A 17600-nucleotide genomic window follows, 5' to 3' on the forward strand; every position below is an offset into this window, starting at 1 on the left:
TGTACATTTGGTTGCAGCTACAATTTGTCAATTATATGTTATGGGCCCAAAGAGAATAAAAATGTCATATTCAAAGTAAATGAAGAATGTAGAATGAAGGAAGAGACAGTTTTATTATATAAAAATAAACGAGGGATGGATTCTCTTGATGAGACTGCATATTCATACACTTACAAGAGACAGTCAGGATGATGACCTCTGTCTTATGGACAAATATAACGGATGCACTTACCACTCTATGAAGGCAGAACTGACAAAAGACGAATTTTCCCTAGAAATTAGGGCAAGAAACCATATGTCCCCATAGGAAGAAAAGTATCACCATCTAAGCCTACAAAAGAATGTTATAAAAGCCACAACACACTGTAGAGTTAGTCATTAACAGTAAGAGCTAAAGATTGTGGAAACTAGAAGATCAGCAAAATAAAGGTGCCTCATTCATCTGTGTTGATTAAACAGTAGAAGTGTTCACACATACAGCAAAAGGACAAAAATATGTGTCAATATTTGTAAAGAGTGTTTATTAAATGAGCAAAACTTATGGAGTGGTCTGAGTAGAATTGAAAATTTATTGTTTAATCACAGGAAACTTATAATGCAATTTATCACATTGTATTTCATAGCATACTACACTTAAGGTCACAATATTGGACTAATATTTTATTATTTATTCTGTGTCATCAAATCCACTATAGTTCCATAATATTGTTTTAATATAAATAAGATCGGATACTGATATATTGGAAGGATGGTACATGATTTTATAAAACATACATGAGCAACATGGATGCTTGTAGCAGAAGATAATAATTCCAGGAAAAATCTGAGGGAGATTGTCTGATAGCAGATATCACATCATTATAATAGCTTGTCTGCTTGTAGGTATGGTCGTGTTACAGACTGTTAACTACTTATCTTTGAGTACATCCCACACAGAATGACTTTGGAATCAGATTGCATGCATATGTTGTGATCCACAGTACAACCATATATCTAGTGCAGTAAGCAACTTTCTTTTGTGCAGATATTCCCTGTGTCCTACATTTCTACGATTTTGTCTCATTCATAATGCCATAGTTTTGCTGATTTGTTGCAAGTTAATTTATTTTCTAATTTGTGTCAGTCCTGCATGAATTAATGCCTTTTGACTTTGCATTAGTGTGTACATTGTTTATCATAATGCATCTTTTAGTATTATTAATCTGATTGTAGGTGCCATCTTTTTGAGCTAATGATCGAAAACTATACTCTGTATTATTAAACACTGTTTGTCCAATGTAGAAAATAAAACTAAAAGATTAAAAAAGAGTTGTGTCCTTTCTTACACCAGTAATGTTACAATGACACTTAAGATTAAAAACCTGAAACAGGATATGATTAGAGGGGTGTGAAAATCTTTTTGTAAACCAACAAATATATCAGCAAAAAGTTACAAATACTCATCAGAGTGAAGAAACATTAAACATTTTTAAAAACTGTTATTTAACATTGATGCCATTTGTAATGCATTGCTGGCCATTGTAGCCGAGCGGTTCTAGGCGCTTCAGTCATGAACCATGCGACGGTCGCAGATTCGAATCCTGTCTCGGGCATGGATGTGTGTGATGTCCTTAGGTTGGTTAGGTTTAAGTAGTTCTAAGTTCTAGGGGACTGATGACCACAAATGTTAAGTCCCATAGTGCTCAGAGCCATTTTTTGTAATGCATTCTTTGGTTACAGAGCAACACATCCGATTTTTAAGTAATTGTGTTATCATATCTTCCGTTTTGAATATCAACAGGCATAATATAGTTTTAACAAATATCTTCTGAAAGTTATAACTTTCAGTTGTTCGCACCAAGTGAAACTCAGGGCCATAATTTGATTAGATAACTGTGGAACACCTCTTAACACTACAGTCAAATCAGCTGTTTGAAACCGTTCTTACCAGGTTAGAAGTGAGCCAAGACACTTTTGTCTCCCCAGTTTGGCACATTATTCTGCAGTGTCAAGTGGGATGAAGCACTATTACCTATGCCAGCACATTGTAACCTGTAGCTATCAAGGAAGTGCCAACTCTTAGAGGTGGTATCTTTACAAACTTGATATTTTAATCTTTTTTCACATTCTGCTGCAGCATTAAGTGGTGTTTTCTCTTTTAGATTGATGCCTTTGTTTCCACCGATGCACACAGCAACAATATAAGATGACCACCTTCTTCAGATCCTACAATAATCACCCTTCTGTATAAAACTGAATGTAGTCTCAGCAAGCCATAATGGGTTTCGTTTGTCCGTGAACAAAAGATGAACGACTGTTTCGATTTTTTTATTCAGAAATAGTTACAACAACATTTTGACATTGCTGATTATAGTGCCATAGGCCTAAAGATAATCTTCTACATTACTGGAAGCCTTTGCAAAAACAAAACATTTCTTGAAAGTGACGTTCGTCGTTTGATCGTATGTGTTTTTCTTAGATCAGGTTTTCTCTCGTTTTTCCGTGTTCTGAATCGCATTACCGAAAATCGGTGTTCACATGACGTTTCTTCTCAGGCAGTTGGCGTATGTATCATAGTAATTGTTGATGCGTTGCAGTTTGTGGTGCAGGTTGGAGATGTATATCCAAAAATCTCCTTCGCTTCTTTATTTACTGGACAGTAGGTAAAATACCGCATGTCCCTTCAACCAGTTGACGGTATTGTTCTTCGAGGCAGGGTATAGTTCTTCTTCCAGATATAAAAGGCACGTTGATGTTATCAAATACAACAGTTTTCTCTGCATAGTTACTAATTTTTTTCTGATTGACAATCAAATGTTATTTGCATTTCCACAGACAAATTGATGTTCATCTGAGTCAGTCAGGTTGCAGTGGTACACAAAGGGGAATCCGCCAGATGAATGGAATGTAGTCTGGAGTTGGTTGGAAATTTCCTATTCACAAAATTTTTGGCAAATGCGTGTGGTGTATGTTCCTCCAGATATCATGCCAAGAGTGACTGACGTATTTTTGTTCTGTGATGTTGTCGGTCTGAAAATTCAATAAGTTTTGGTAGATTTTCTTGACTTGATGACATCTTTCTCGGGTGTTCTCAGTCTAATGTAGCTATATTCCACAAAGACATGTTTTAGATGGTAAAATTCATTTGGGATGTGGTGAACGTCAGTTGGGGCATCCTGGCTGGCCGGTGCTATTTCATTTAACAGAAATGAGGCAACACTATTGACTGACCGTTCCACAGTTTATATGCTTTACAGACATATAATGCTTGTGCTTTATTGTAGACGTCTGAAAGATTCAGTCCACCGTTGTCAGTTGTTAGAGTCAACGTTTGGTATTTAACTTTGAAGATGTGGCCATGGCTGACGAAGTGGCCAAAAACAGCCAAAATCCTATTCACCACTTCCCTCGGCATTGGCAGGACTTGCGCCACATAATTTGTTTTAGAGGATAAGTAGCCACTCTTTGTATCTCATCAAGAGTATGGAGATTGTGATGACGTATACAGGCATGGGTGGTGGTGAGGATTCTTCTGTAATTAACTGCGATGGTCTCCCGAATATTCCTTGTATATTCCACCCCAAGACATGTCTGGTGACAGTTTTCTTTATTGGTCCATGAATGGAACTCCTAATTCGCTTCCAATACTTATTAAGTCAGACATTTCTATTCCGTTTCGCACCAGATACTAGTTCATATTTGTTTATTATGTCGAGCTCTTTCTCTGTCTCGTTGTTGTCTTTGGCAATAAATGCAATATCATCGGCCTACTGGATTGACCGTTTACCATAATTGTCGATGTTGACTTCTGCAGAAAATTTGTAAAAAACTCAAAAAACATTTCGGAAAGTTCATGGCACATATGGTGTGAGAAAGGCAAGCATGATCGACTCTTTCGAACGCTTTCTCAAATTCGAATGACACGATGGCGCACTTTATTTTGCAGATTGTAGCAATGGAAATAATATTTCTGTAGTCGCACAGTGTGTGGTAGATGGACCTGTCTTTTCCTATGCTCGATTGATATGATCCAGGGACTGTGTTCAGTATTGATTTTAATCTTTCATTTATGATGAGGGCAAATATTTTTAGGAGAGTGATAGGCCTGAAAATTGTCACCAAGTTTCTGCAGGATGTTTCGGGATTAGTACTGTGGTTCCTTCTAGGAAGTCGTGTGGATTCATTAGTTCGTTACAGATACACATTAATTTGGGAATCAACTGCCTTCTGAACATTTGATAAAACTCCGCCGGAACGCCGGCAGGCCCAGGGAACTTGTTTTTTGGGCTTTGTGTTATAGCGTCTGCTACTTCTTCTTCTGTAATTTGAGTTAACAGGTTGTTTGCTTCTACAAGGTCGAGCCTGCTTGTTAATCCCGCCATGAAGTCATTGTCCGCCGGGATATCTGTTGTCGTATTGCTTAATAACTCTGTGAAGTATTTGTGAATTTCGTTCTTGATGTCACTTTTCTGCGTCAGTAATCTGCCGTCAGAAGATTATAATTCGGTTGTTATTTTTCTACGTTGCCCCTTCCTCTCATTGATGACATGATATTGTTCTCCTTGTACAGCATCGTGAAGTCTTACTCTTACTTGATGACCTTCCAGCTGTTTCCGCTTCAGTCTGAGATGTTTAGCCTGAATTTGTTTTATTTCCACATAGTTGGCAATTACGGACACGTCAGGTTGGTACAGGTCACGAAGGACTTAGAACTAATATTTTTTGCCAAACGTTTTTCTCTCCTGAGTGATTTATCAGCGATTTTCTTATTGCGGGCTTCACACATTTCATCCGCCATGTCAGTGGCGAGGTATATGAATTGAATTTGTTCTCGCACGCGTTCTATATGGTATTGAATATTTCATGGTATTCAGTATCTTTTAGGTGTTCCACGTTCAACTTCCACAAGCCTTGTCCCCTGTGCGTTTCTTGCCGTTTTAAGTTCATAGTAAATGTGTATGCCGCGTGATCCGAAAAGATTGTGGGCCGTAACTCTGTTTGGAGGACTTGCGTTTTCAGGTCGACTGTCGTTGCGACTAGCGGAATGATTCGTAATATGAGTGAAACACGCTCCCAGGTGTCAACCAATCGCAGTTCTGTAATTACGGTTCTGAGTTCTGCACAGTAATTAAAATGCGGCATCTGGTCTCTTGGAGACAGCACTCAATTACAGTCACCTCCAAAAACGATATGCTCCTAGCGGCCACCAAAAAGGACAACTATATCATCTTTATAAAATTCAGCTCTTCGCCTCCTGTTCCCGTTGCCAGATGGTGCATAGATGTTTATAAAACGCGTGTTGGGAATGGTGGCTGCTAGACCGCTGGCGTTTGCCAGTTTCTCGACATCTTTGATGATGATTCCTTCTTTGGTGAGTATCGCCGTTCCGAGGTTACGATCGTTCCCTGGATTTACGACTGCACTGTAGCCTGTGATGGCATCCAGTCGAATATCTTATACTTCTTGTAACATAATATCAATATCCGCGGCATAGAGCATATCTTGCAAGCTCTTAAAGTTTAATTAGCTACGGATCTTGTTTAGATTCATCGTCCCGATTCTATAAGCTTGTAATGAAGTCGTGATTGATTAAATATACAAGTCGTTATGGCCTACTCTCGACGAAGCCTAAGGCTTTCCATGTAATGGACGAGACGACGTGTCGTTCCTCATTTCCTTGTCTTTCTGCACTGGAATCTTTCCTCCAGGTAGGAAAACTATAACAATGCAGTTGTTGTCATGTTGCGGAAATGGAGCAGTTTATCTGATGTCCACAAAGGACACCAGCATTGGCTTTCAGGCTAAGGGTGGGAGCATTTCTGAAATGACTAAAAGTTAGTAAGTAGTTTGTAGGCCGCTATGGTTAAAGTGAACTGTGCATGGCAAAATGGTGCTATCAAAAATAGATGCTGAGGTAACCGTGCTTCACTGTGGACCATAGGTGACAATGGTGAGTGATGGCTGTAGAGATGTGTATGGGAAAACAGACACACAACTGTTGAGCAACTGACTGGCTAAATGAACCTAGAGGCTACTAGCAGTGTCTCCTCAACAACCATTCAGTGTACATTGCTCCATATGGGCCTCTGCAGCAGATGCCTGGTTCAGAAACCCAGGCTGACTGCTATTCATTGGTGATGAAGGCTGGATGTCCACTGAGTCGACAGGTGGCCTTTCCAGATGAGTCACATTTTGTTCTCCATTGGACTGAGAGCAAACACCCTGCAACAGTCATCAGAAGTTTCCTCCAGAGGAGGGAGCGCTATTGTCTGGGAAATGTTTCTGTGTCATTCCTTGGATGATATGGCCATTCTCGAAGGTATACTAGATCACAAGTATGCATCTACCCTTGGGGACAATGTCCACTCCTAAATCCAGTTTGTTTCGCCTCAGCACAACAGCATCTACCAGCAGGACAATGCAACTTGTCACACAGCTCACAGGATACGCTGCTGGTTCATGATGAGTTTACTGTACACCACTGGCCATCAAACTCCCCAGATTTAAATCCAATCGAGAATCTGCAGGACCATCTTGATCGGCCTGTTTATGCCATGGATCCTCAACCGAGAAATTTAGTGCAGCTTGGTAAGGCATGGGAGTTGGCATGGATCCACATGCTTATTGGTACCTTCCAGAACCTCATTAACACTCTTCTTGCATGTCTGGTAGCAGTCCGCCCTGCAAAAGGTGGTTATTCAGGCTTTTGATAGGCGGTCACATTAACGTAACTGCACAGTGTGACAATGTATCTCACATGCAACCTTAAGCAAAATTATCCTGATGAAAGAGGAATAAGTCAAAAAATGTGAACCATACTCTCATTTGAAAGGTATTAGCAAATTTGTCACAAAACATACATTAATTTTCATTTGGCAATACTTACATTTTTTTCACTATCATCATGGAACAAAAATAAGTATACAACATTAATTTACGTTGGTAATGTTATTGCACTTAAAATGTGCTTAAGTTAGATTTTACATGACCCTAACATTATTTGATGTTATCAATAAAAATATAGATGTCAATTTTTTCTACTAAGAAATTCATCATTGGAATACAAGGACGTGTCCCATCAATAAATTCTTTAGTCTCTTTTTCATCTATTTATCTCTGCACAACTACTGCAACCTACATAGATTTAAACCTGTTTACTGAAGTGAAGCCTTGGTTGCCCTCTATAATTTTTACCACCCACATATCCTCCACCCCCCCCACACACATTTTCTTCTGTTTCATGATTACTTGTTGCATCAAGATGTGCCCTATCAGCTGATCCCATGTTTCAGTCAGGTTTGGCCATAAATTTTCATTCCTCAATTCAATTTGGTACCTACTAATTAGCTATTCAGTCTATCCATGTAACCTTTAGCATTCTCCTGTAGTACCACATTTCAAAAGCTTCAGTTTTCTTCTCATGTGATCCATTTTTCATCAATGTTCCACTTCTGTAGAAAGCTATTGTCCAGACAAACACCTTCAGAAAAGACTTCCTAACACTTAAATTTATATTTGATGTTAATAAGTTCCTCTCCCTTAGAAACAAAGTCCCTTCAAGGTAATGGCATTGTTTCCAGGAGATCAGTAAGTGATAGCTTTGTGTGCAGAACAAATGGCGATATTAAAGAACAGTGCAATAAACTAGGAGTCATAGGCACTAACCCCAACAAATTTCTTAGTGCAAAGAGTCTTGCCAATGGTGGTTTACATCTAAGTAGGCGAGACTCAAAAATACTTAGTTGGATGTTCACAGATATTTGCCAGGTTATAAAAAATAAGGGAAACTTATAAGCAGTGATGGGGATGATAAAATGTGTAGCAATAAGAAAAACAAAGTCAAACCATCATCTGGAATGAAATATGCTAAAGAGTATAAATAAGAATCAAAGTAGATACATCATGCACAGGAATACAATTGTTTCTCCATGTAACTAAAGCTCTAAAATATATGATTTGGAAATGATTCTGTTAGTGTGCCAACATTAGAGTTATTTCTTTAAATAAGTGCTGATTTATTGAGGACACAGTTAAAATTTTAAACAAAATCAGAAATTTCAAGTTAATGTGCAGCTTTTGCAGAAGAAAGAAAGCATGTGGAGGCTCATGTATACAGTGATATAAATTATGAAACAAGGAATTGTTCTAATAGTTAAGTGATAAATGTGTGTGTTTGCAAGCTGTTGTCTAGAAATAAAGATCTTACTAATAAATGTTATTGTAATATTGATATTTAGAATTCGAAGGAAGTTTTCTTATCTAAGATTCAAAATATGTTAGTAGATGGTTGTAGAGAAAAAAGGAAAAATGTAATAGCTGCTAATTTTAATATTCATATAATAATTGAAAGAAGTTATGCTCCAAGGCTCACTGACTTAGTAAAGATACATAACTTCAAACTGAATTTCTTTGAATCTACCAGAGAAAATGGACACCAGGGACCTGATATTGTTTTAACCAATACTTATGTATATGAATATGCATAAATTTTTGTGTAGATTTAGGTATCTCAGATTATTGTGCATTGTTCACTGTATTGCCACAGACTGATAAGATTATTTCAAATGTGAAAATCCATATGAGAAGGAAATTCGACAAAACATACTTTATGATGTTTAGTACTAAACTGGAAGCGAGGAATGGCCTTTTAATGATATTACCTAAAATATGAAAAATTGGAGAACTTACAAAGTAATTTTCTAGATGTCTTTTTTTAATGATACATTTCTACCTATAACCCAGGACATTAAAGTGACAAATTAATTTGGATCATCCTGAAATGTCGATGTAAGGGAAAGACAGCTGCACACATAATTAAAATATAATAGAAATACCTATTTTCACTGGATATGTTAGAGTTTTTAAAATTATATTTGAAATAACTGTAAAGGCAGCAAAACTATTAGCTAATAACAGAATAATTTTAAAGCATAAGAATAAGACAAAGGCTGTGTGGTCAGTTATTAAATGTGAATTAAATGTCAAGGTCTGTAACCAAGAAATTTCAAAAATTAATGTTCAAGGAAACATTATTGTTAAGTCCAACTCAAATAGCAGAGCACTTCAATGAATACTTTATAAATGTAGCAAAGTCTGATGTGAATATAATAAATTATCATGATAAAGTAAATCCCTTTGGCCTCAAAGAAAGCTCTTGGGCTGGAATACCCATTTAAGTTATTAAAGCAGTACACAACATAATTATTGTATACCCACTAGCTCAAATAACAAATCAATGTTCTGAAGAGGGTCGATTCCCAGAGGTACTGAAATATTCTGAAGTTAAAGTAGTTTTCAAAAATGCATCCAGAGACACCCTATCTCTATTCTACTAGACATATCTAAAATATCTGAAAAAGTTACTGCTACCCAAACCTATAACTTAATTGCAAAATCCTAAACAGTCAGTTTGGCTTTCAAGAAGGGAAAAGCAACATAGACACAGTAAACAGCTTTGATGAGAAAATAAGCACATTGTTAGACAAGAGCAGTAAGATGACAGAAATCTTCTGATTCCTTACAAAGGGGTTTGATTCTATAAACCACACCTTGTATATTCATGAACTTTGCAAGCACAGCATTAGTACAGTGCCCTGAAGTGGCTTAAATGCTGCTTATCAGACAGAAAGAGAAGAATTAGCATTACTTTAAGTGGAGCAAATTATTATTCTGACTGAAAAATGGTATTTCAGGGTGTGCCACAAGGCTCCACACTAGGCCCTGTCTTATATCTTTTCTGTGTTAATGACTTACTGTTAAATACCAGCTGCCCCTCATTTCTGTTTGTAGATGATACTTCCATCTTATTTGAAAATCAGGATGCAGAAAAAAAATCCCAAATCTTCGATCAGTATCCTCAGCACATTAGAAACTTGATATAAGTTGAATGGGTTAACGCTAAACCTATCTAAGACTTACATGATGCAACTGAAAACCAAACAGTCAAAATGGGAGCAGATTAAGATTATGCACAACAACCAAGATATAAGAGAAATAGATTCACCCAAATTCTTATGATTAAAGTTGAATAAAAATTTGAGGTGGCAGGTATGCACCGATTATGTAGCTAACAAATGGAACAGCTATGCATTTGCAGTGCAAATATTATCAACTGCATCTGACTTGGACACATGAAAGGTAGCATACATAAGTTACTTTGAATTTATTATTAAGTATGGTTTCCTTTTTTTGGGAAAACTCACTAACATAGTGTGGATACTGAAGGTCCAGGAAAAGAATTAATTTGGAATATGAGAAGTGTAAGCCATAAAATACCATGCCACAATTATTTAGAAAACTTCAATAGTAACACTCCCATGTGTATATATTTATGAGATTATTATTTTTATCTTTAACAGGAATTTTTGGGGGAACCATTTTATTCATACATATGATACAAGAAACAAGGAAAACTTTATAATTTCCACACACTTACTCAATGTTTACGTCCAGGGAACTCAATAAATGAAATGAAAATTTATAATAAATTAAAAGTGGAAAAGTAATGCAGTTTTCTCACTGTAAAAAGTTATATGACTCACTGATAGTGAAATGTTGTTACTTACTGAGCTAACTAATGCTGGACAAACGTAATTTCAGCTAGATGCAACTTGTTACATATCCCACTAAGAGTATATACAGCTGTTCATTGAAATATCATTTCAGTGTTATTTATTAGTCTGAAAATCATGTTAACTATAATGTAAATTTTTGACATGTCTCCTGTACGCAGACCACATGAACTGAAATGTATGTCCTGAGATAAATAACCACAATTCACTTTTCTCTTTTTCAGAAATGCTTTCCATGCTGTATCCCATGTGCATTTTATATACTCTCTACTTCTTTTACCATCAGGTACTTTGCTGCCCCTAGAGCACAACTCTTACACTACTTTTAATGTCTTATTCCCTAATTATATCCCTCAGCATCACCTGATTTAATCCTACTACATTAAAGTACACTTGTTTTCCTTAGAACACTGTCTTACTCCCTTAGCAACTAGGGTTTCCCTTTAATGTTCATTGTCTCTTATAACTGCAGTATGGTTTCTGTACAAGTTGTGGATAACTTTTCACTCACTGCCTCACTCACCTTGCTATCTTCATAATTTCAAAGTGTGTATCCCAGTCAACATTGTCGAAATCTTCCTTTAAAGGTATAAATTCTATAAACATAGGTTTGCCTTACTTTAACTAATTTTCTAATATAAGTTGTAGGGTCAGTATTTCCTTGCAAATTCTCCAGAACTGAAACTAACCTTCCCAAGGTAGAGCCCTACCAGTTTTCCTTGAATATTACCTTCATTATCTTTTCTAAAATTTTCAAGAATGGTGGCAGAAGCAAAATTGGATGGATGTTTGATTGTATTTCTTTATATCCTTTCTAATACGTAGTTCAGCTAATCTTGAAGTGTTTCAGTGATAAAATACAGATTACACAAATAACTATTCACAAGAACAATCTTTTAATTAACTTTGTTCATATTTTTAGGTAACCACTAGAATTTTTGATTTTATAGATTTTTGTGATGCACATAATACCTGGTCTACTGCAAGTCATATTCATATTACTGAAATTATTTGTAATGGCTGGTCTGGGGTATTCCATAGCCAATTAAAGAGAACCTGACAACCTCACCTTTTTAATAACAGTTATGGAAAACTTGTTAAAAAAGCTTTACAACGCTCTACATTTCTATTTCAAATGTGCTATTTACACCTCCAGGTCTCTGACTCTGTTGGTGACCTCCCCAACACTGCCTTTATTTTGTTGCCTCCTTTTTTCGTTATGCATTTGCTTTAGTGTCCGAGTTGATTTCTCCATAAGATCTAGTAAACCTTGTAACGAGCTGTATCATTATTAACAAAGGTGTCTCTGCTTGAGAAGTGCAGTTTACCTTTTAGAGTATTTGGTCTAATGTGGTTTTTTTTGATGGAAAACATTTATAAAATGAGGTAATGGCTTAATTAGTAGTTCTATAAATTATTCATATCAGTAGTGATGCAGTAAGAACACAGCCCAGGTAAACAATGTAGAACAGTTGTATTAAGAAACTAGCAGAGAAACCCAGCTGTGGGCTTGTGACGTTTATGACGCCATATATACTGAACAACATGTTGAACAATGATATAATTTTGTAGGCACATTCAGAGTCATATGTAGATAATGTCTGCAAATTGTGTTGCAAATGGAGTTAGTAGAAACGAAGTAATAAATTTAAAAATCATGTACGATGCGGCAGTTTTTCACTCACCTCACTCTTTATGATGTCATTATCTCTAACTATGTGGTGTACAATGATTTAATACTGTAGGTACGAGGCGTGTTTTTTAAGTAAGTGCTAAGATATCTCAATAATTTTATTTTTACATGAAAGTCTGTACCTTAATCTACCTTTCTACATGATTTCCGTCAATATCGAGCCACTTGTCATAACGTTGTACCAGTTTTTGAATACCCTCCTCATAGAAGAGTGCCGCCTGACTTGCTAACCACTGCATCACCACTGTTTTGACTTCGTAATCGTCTTGAAGACGCTGACCGCCCAGGTGTTTCTTCAAGTGCAGGAACAGATGGTAATCACTGTGTGCAAGATCGGGGCTGTACAGACAATTATATAGAGTTTCCCATCGAAAAGATGTGGTGAGATCTTTGGTCTGATTCGCCACATGCGGACGGGTATTGTCCTGCAGCAAAACAATGCCCTTGCTCAACTTGCCACTTTTTTTGTTCTGAATTGAAAGGCGCAGCTTGTGCAATGTCTTACAGTAAGCTGCTGCATTGATTGTCTCATTATAAGGCACAAATTCTACAAGCAATACTCCTTTTCTGTCCCAGATAACTGTGCACATGATTTTCTGGGCAGAAATTTTTTCTTAAACTTCACTTTTCTGGGTGAATCTGAATGCTGCCATTCCATGGTCTGTTGCTTTGATTCTGGTGTGACATAGGCCACCCATGTTTCATCGTCCATAACATTTTGGCTTAAGAAATCATCACCGTCGCTGTGGTACCACTCAAGGAAAGTCAATGCACTGTCTAAACCTTTGGTTTTGTGCACATCCGTCAACATTTTCGGTAACCAACGTGCGCACAATTTTCGGTAATTCAATTGCTCGGTCACAATGCCATACAAAACACTACGAGGAACATTAGAAAAGTCATCCTGCAAGGAGGAAATCGTAAAGCGTCTGTTTTCTCTCACCTTATTGTCCACTTCCTGCACCAAACTTTCATTAACGACTGAAGGACGCCCACTCTGTTGTTCATCATGCACATTTGTGCGGCCATCTTTAAATGCTCTCATCCAGTTTATTATAATTCCATCACTCATAATGTTTTCTCCGTAAACTGCACAGATCTCACGATGAATATCGATCGCTTTTAGGCCTTTAGCACTAAGAAATCTTATAACAGCCCGTACTTCATAGTCGGCGGGACTCACGATTATCGGAGGCATCTTAAACACTCAGTACACAACGTAAACTAGGAAGAATCAGATTGTAATGGCGTCAGTGCGTAGACAACAGATGTAGGTACCCAGTGCGCATGCGCACAACGCTGACCGCAGCGCTGCGTCCGCGGTGTGGCAAAACGATACTTACTTAAAAAAACACGCCTCATAGATTCAGTGGGATATTCGGATACTGCCTGCGAAATTTATTGGGAATATAGTTAGTAACAAAAAAGTAATAAATTTAAATGTCATGCATGATTCGGCAGTTGTTGACACATCATTGCTTGTGACGTCATATCTCCTGAACTAGGTGTCGTGCAAAGATACATTCAGAGGCATATGAATATTAGTTGTAAACAAGTAATAAATTATATTCTCATGACTCATGCAGTACTCTTACTGCATGAACATCTGAAAAGTAGTAATTGATAAACGTTTTTCCTTTCATTATATAGTGGGGGCTGTTAGTGAAAGTTCGTTGCAAGTCGCCAAGTTCTCTCATTCTCAAATACTGGATGAATAAAGTCTGGGAATTCACGTGTCGAGGGCTACGCCTCTTTTGCACCCGCATCACCACCCTCTGATAGGTAGGCGGTTCTTACCCCATAGCGATTGTTGCCTGACGATGAGGTATATGTGAACTACGTTTGCTTGAAATCGGTCCTGGGTTTTAGGAGGCAATGTGGAACACACATACTCACACACATAGAAACACATATATCCATTTTTATAATACACTGCTGGAAAAAAATTAGTACATCTGGAAAGACGGCGTCGATTTTTATCCGGTGATGGCATGCGCCACCTAGGGGGCAGTAGATGTAGTGATAATGGTTCCAACGTCGTCCGACCACAGATAGCTTAGTGGCATAGCTACCAGTGCACCATCTGCGTCTACCCTTTAATAGGGAATGCTTACAGCCAGAAGGCTCAGTGTGGTACAACATGTGAAACAAGCAGGCGGCCATGCCGTGGAGACACACTCGTCCTACTTACAGCCAACTGTGCAAGGTTGAAAGCGATCAAATAGTGGCCTTCTGAGGGGTCGGGTGGTAGTTTCGGAGTATTGCCACACAAGTTGGGCGAACTGCGTCAGTTGTACAATGATGCTGCTATCATTGGTCATATGAACACTCTCACACATGTAGACGCGTTTCTGGACGCCCACGCAGCATAGACGCCCGCAAGGTTCGTCGCATTATAAGGGCAGATCGTAGAGGTATCTCAGGAGAGGGCTTGTGAGCCCAATCATGTTAACATGAACTGTTGTGAAATGGTTATTATCAGTGAGACTACAGGCAGGCACACCTCTAGCCCGTCTTCCACTCACGCCACAGCATCGACGTGCACAGCTCGACTGGTGCTGCAGAGGATCACTTGGAAAATGGAATGGCTCGCCGTGGTCTTGGGTGATGAAAGCAGGTTCTGCCTTCGTGCAAGTGATGATCGTTTCCACTTACAACATAGACCTGGTGAGCGCTGTCTCATAGAGTGCATTTGTCCAAGGCACACTGGTCCCACCTTGGCCTTATGGTCTAGGGTGTGATAAGCTACAGCTCTCGTTCATCTCTGGTGTTTCTAGAGGGGGTATGGGGCACTAACTGGCTTTCGGTACATGGAGAGCCTAGGCCTGTTCTTTTTCGTTTCTTGCAACAGGAAGGTGATGTGTTGTTCCAACAAGATAATGTCCGCACACTCACTGACTGTGAAACTCAACATGCCCTACAAGACGCGCAGAAAATTTCCTGGCCAGTACGATCTCCATACTTGTCTCCAATCGAGCTTGTCAACTAAGAGCTACATGAACAAGTCAAGCAGGTGTGGCATAACATATCCCAGGACAGTATTCGCCTTGTGTACGATCGAGTGGGTGTCAGAATCAGCACCTCCACTGCCACCTATGGAGGCTACATCACGTACAAATATGGCTGTTTCAACATTGGTCGATATAGGGTGCCTCAGGACCGCTTGTCCTATTGATAAGTAAATGTAACAATTTCATGTACTCCATATGCACTGTTGCAATAACAAATCTTGAGAGAATTGGAAACCTCTGTGAGGGTGATCTAACATTTTCTGGCAGTATGGATAAATAAACCAAACCATGGAGAAAATTGGAAATTTTTTGTGATGTCTTATGGGACCAAACTGCTGAGGTCATCGGCCCCTAAGCTTACGCACTACTTAATCTAACTTAAGCTAAGGACAATACTCCCCCACCCAGGCCCAAGGGAGGGCTCGAACCTCCGACAGGGGAGCCGCACGGACCGTAACAAGGTGCCCTAGATCACGCGGGGTAGCCGCGCGGCATGAAAAAGGTAATCATAGCAACTGTTTGCGAAGGTTCATAATATGCACTGAATTTACATGAATCTGATCCTGAATTGATGGCCCTAGTGAAGAATAAATCCAGCGTGAAATTCACTTCATAGTAAAACTGTTGTTGTTGTGGTCTTCAGTCCTGAGACTGGTTTGATGCAGCTCTCCATGCTACTCTATCCTGTGCAAGCTTTTTCATCTCCCAGTACCTACTGCAACCTACATCCTTCTGAATCTGCTTAGTGTATTCATCTCTTGGTCTCCCTCTACTATTTTTACCCTCCACGCTGCCCTCCAATACTAAATTGGTGATCCCTTGATGCCTCAGAACATGTCCTACCAACCGATCCCTTCTTCTGGTCAAGTTGTGCCACAAACTTCTCTTCTCCCCAATCCTATTCAATACTTCCTCATTAGTTATGTGATCTACCCATCTAATCTTCAGCATTCTTCTGTAGCACCACATTTCGAAAGCTTCTATTCTCTTCTTGTCCAAACTATTTATCGTCCATGTTTCACTTCCATACATGGCTACACTCCATACGAATACTTTCAGAAATGACTTCCTGACACTTAAATCAATACTGGATGTTAACAAATTTCTCTTCTTCAGAAACGCTTTCTTTGCCATTGCCAGCCTACATTTTATATCCTCTCTACTTCGACCATCATCAGTTATTTTGCTCCCCAAATAGCAAAACTCCTTTACTACTTTAAGTGCCTCATTTCCTAATCTAATTCCCTCAGCATCACCCGACTTAATTAGACTACATTCCATTATCCTTGTTTTGCTTTTGTTGATGTTCATCTTATATCCTCCTTTCAAGACACTGTCCATTCCATTCAACTGCTCTTCCAAGTGCTTTGCTGTCTCTGACAGAATTACAATGTCATCGGCAAACCTCAAAGTTTTTATTTCTTCTCCATGAATTTTAATACCTACTCCGAATTTTTCTTTTGTTTCCTTTACTGCTTGCTCAATATACAGATTGAACAACATCGGGGAGAGGCTACAACCCTGTCTTACTCCCTTCCCAACCACTGCTTCCCTTTCATGTCCCTCGACTCTTATAACTGCCATCTGGTTTCTGTACAAATTGTAAATAGCCTTTCGCTCCCTGTATTTTACCCCTGCCACCTTTAGAATTTGAAAGAGAGTATTCCAGTCAACATTGTCAAAAGCTTTCTCTAAGTCTACAAATGCTAGAAACGTAGGTTTGCCTTTCCTTAATCTATCTTCTAAGATAAGTCGTAAGGTCAGTATTGCCTCACGTGTTCCAGTGTTTCTACGGAATCCAAACTGATCTTCCCCAAGGTTGGCTTCTACTAGTTTTTCCATTCGTCTGTAAAGAATTCGTGTTAGTATTTTGCAGCTGTGACTTATTAAGCTGATAGTTCGGTAATTTTCACATCTGTCAACACCTGCTTTCTTTGGGATTGGAATTATTATATTCTTCTTGAAGTCTGAGGGTATTTCGCCTGTTTCATACATCTTGCTCACCAGATGGTAGAGTTTTGTCAGGACTGGCTCTCCCACGGCCGTCAGTAGTTCCAATGGAATATTGTCTACTCCGGGGGCCTTCTTTCGACTCAGGTCTTTCAGTGCTCTGTCAAACTCTTCGCGCAGTATCATATCTCCCATTTCATCTTCATCTACATCCTCTTCCATTTCCATAATATTGTCCTCAAGTACATCGCCCTTGTATAGACCCTCTACATACTCCTTCCACCTTTCTGCTTTCCCTTCTTTGCTTAGAACTGGGTTTCCATCTGAGCTCTTGATATTTATACAAGTCGTTCTTTTATCTCCAAAGGTCTCTTTAATTTTCCTGTAGGCGGTATC

This window comes from Schistocerca serialis, chromosome 6, assembly GCF_023864345.2.
Source record: "Schistocerca serialis cubense isolate TAMUIC-IGC-003099 chromosome 6, iqSchSeri2.2, whole genome shotgun sequence".
In the NCBI taxonomy this organism is placed as follows: Eukaryota; Metazoa; Arthropoda; class Insecta; order Orthoptera; family Acrididae; genus Schistocerca; species Schistocerca serialis.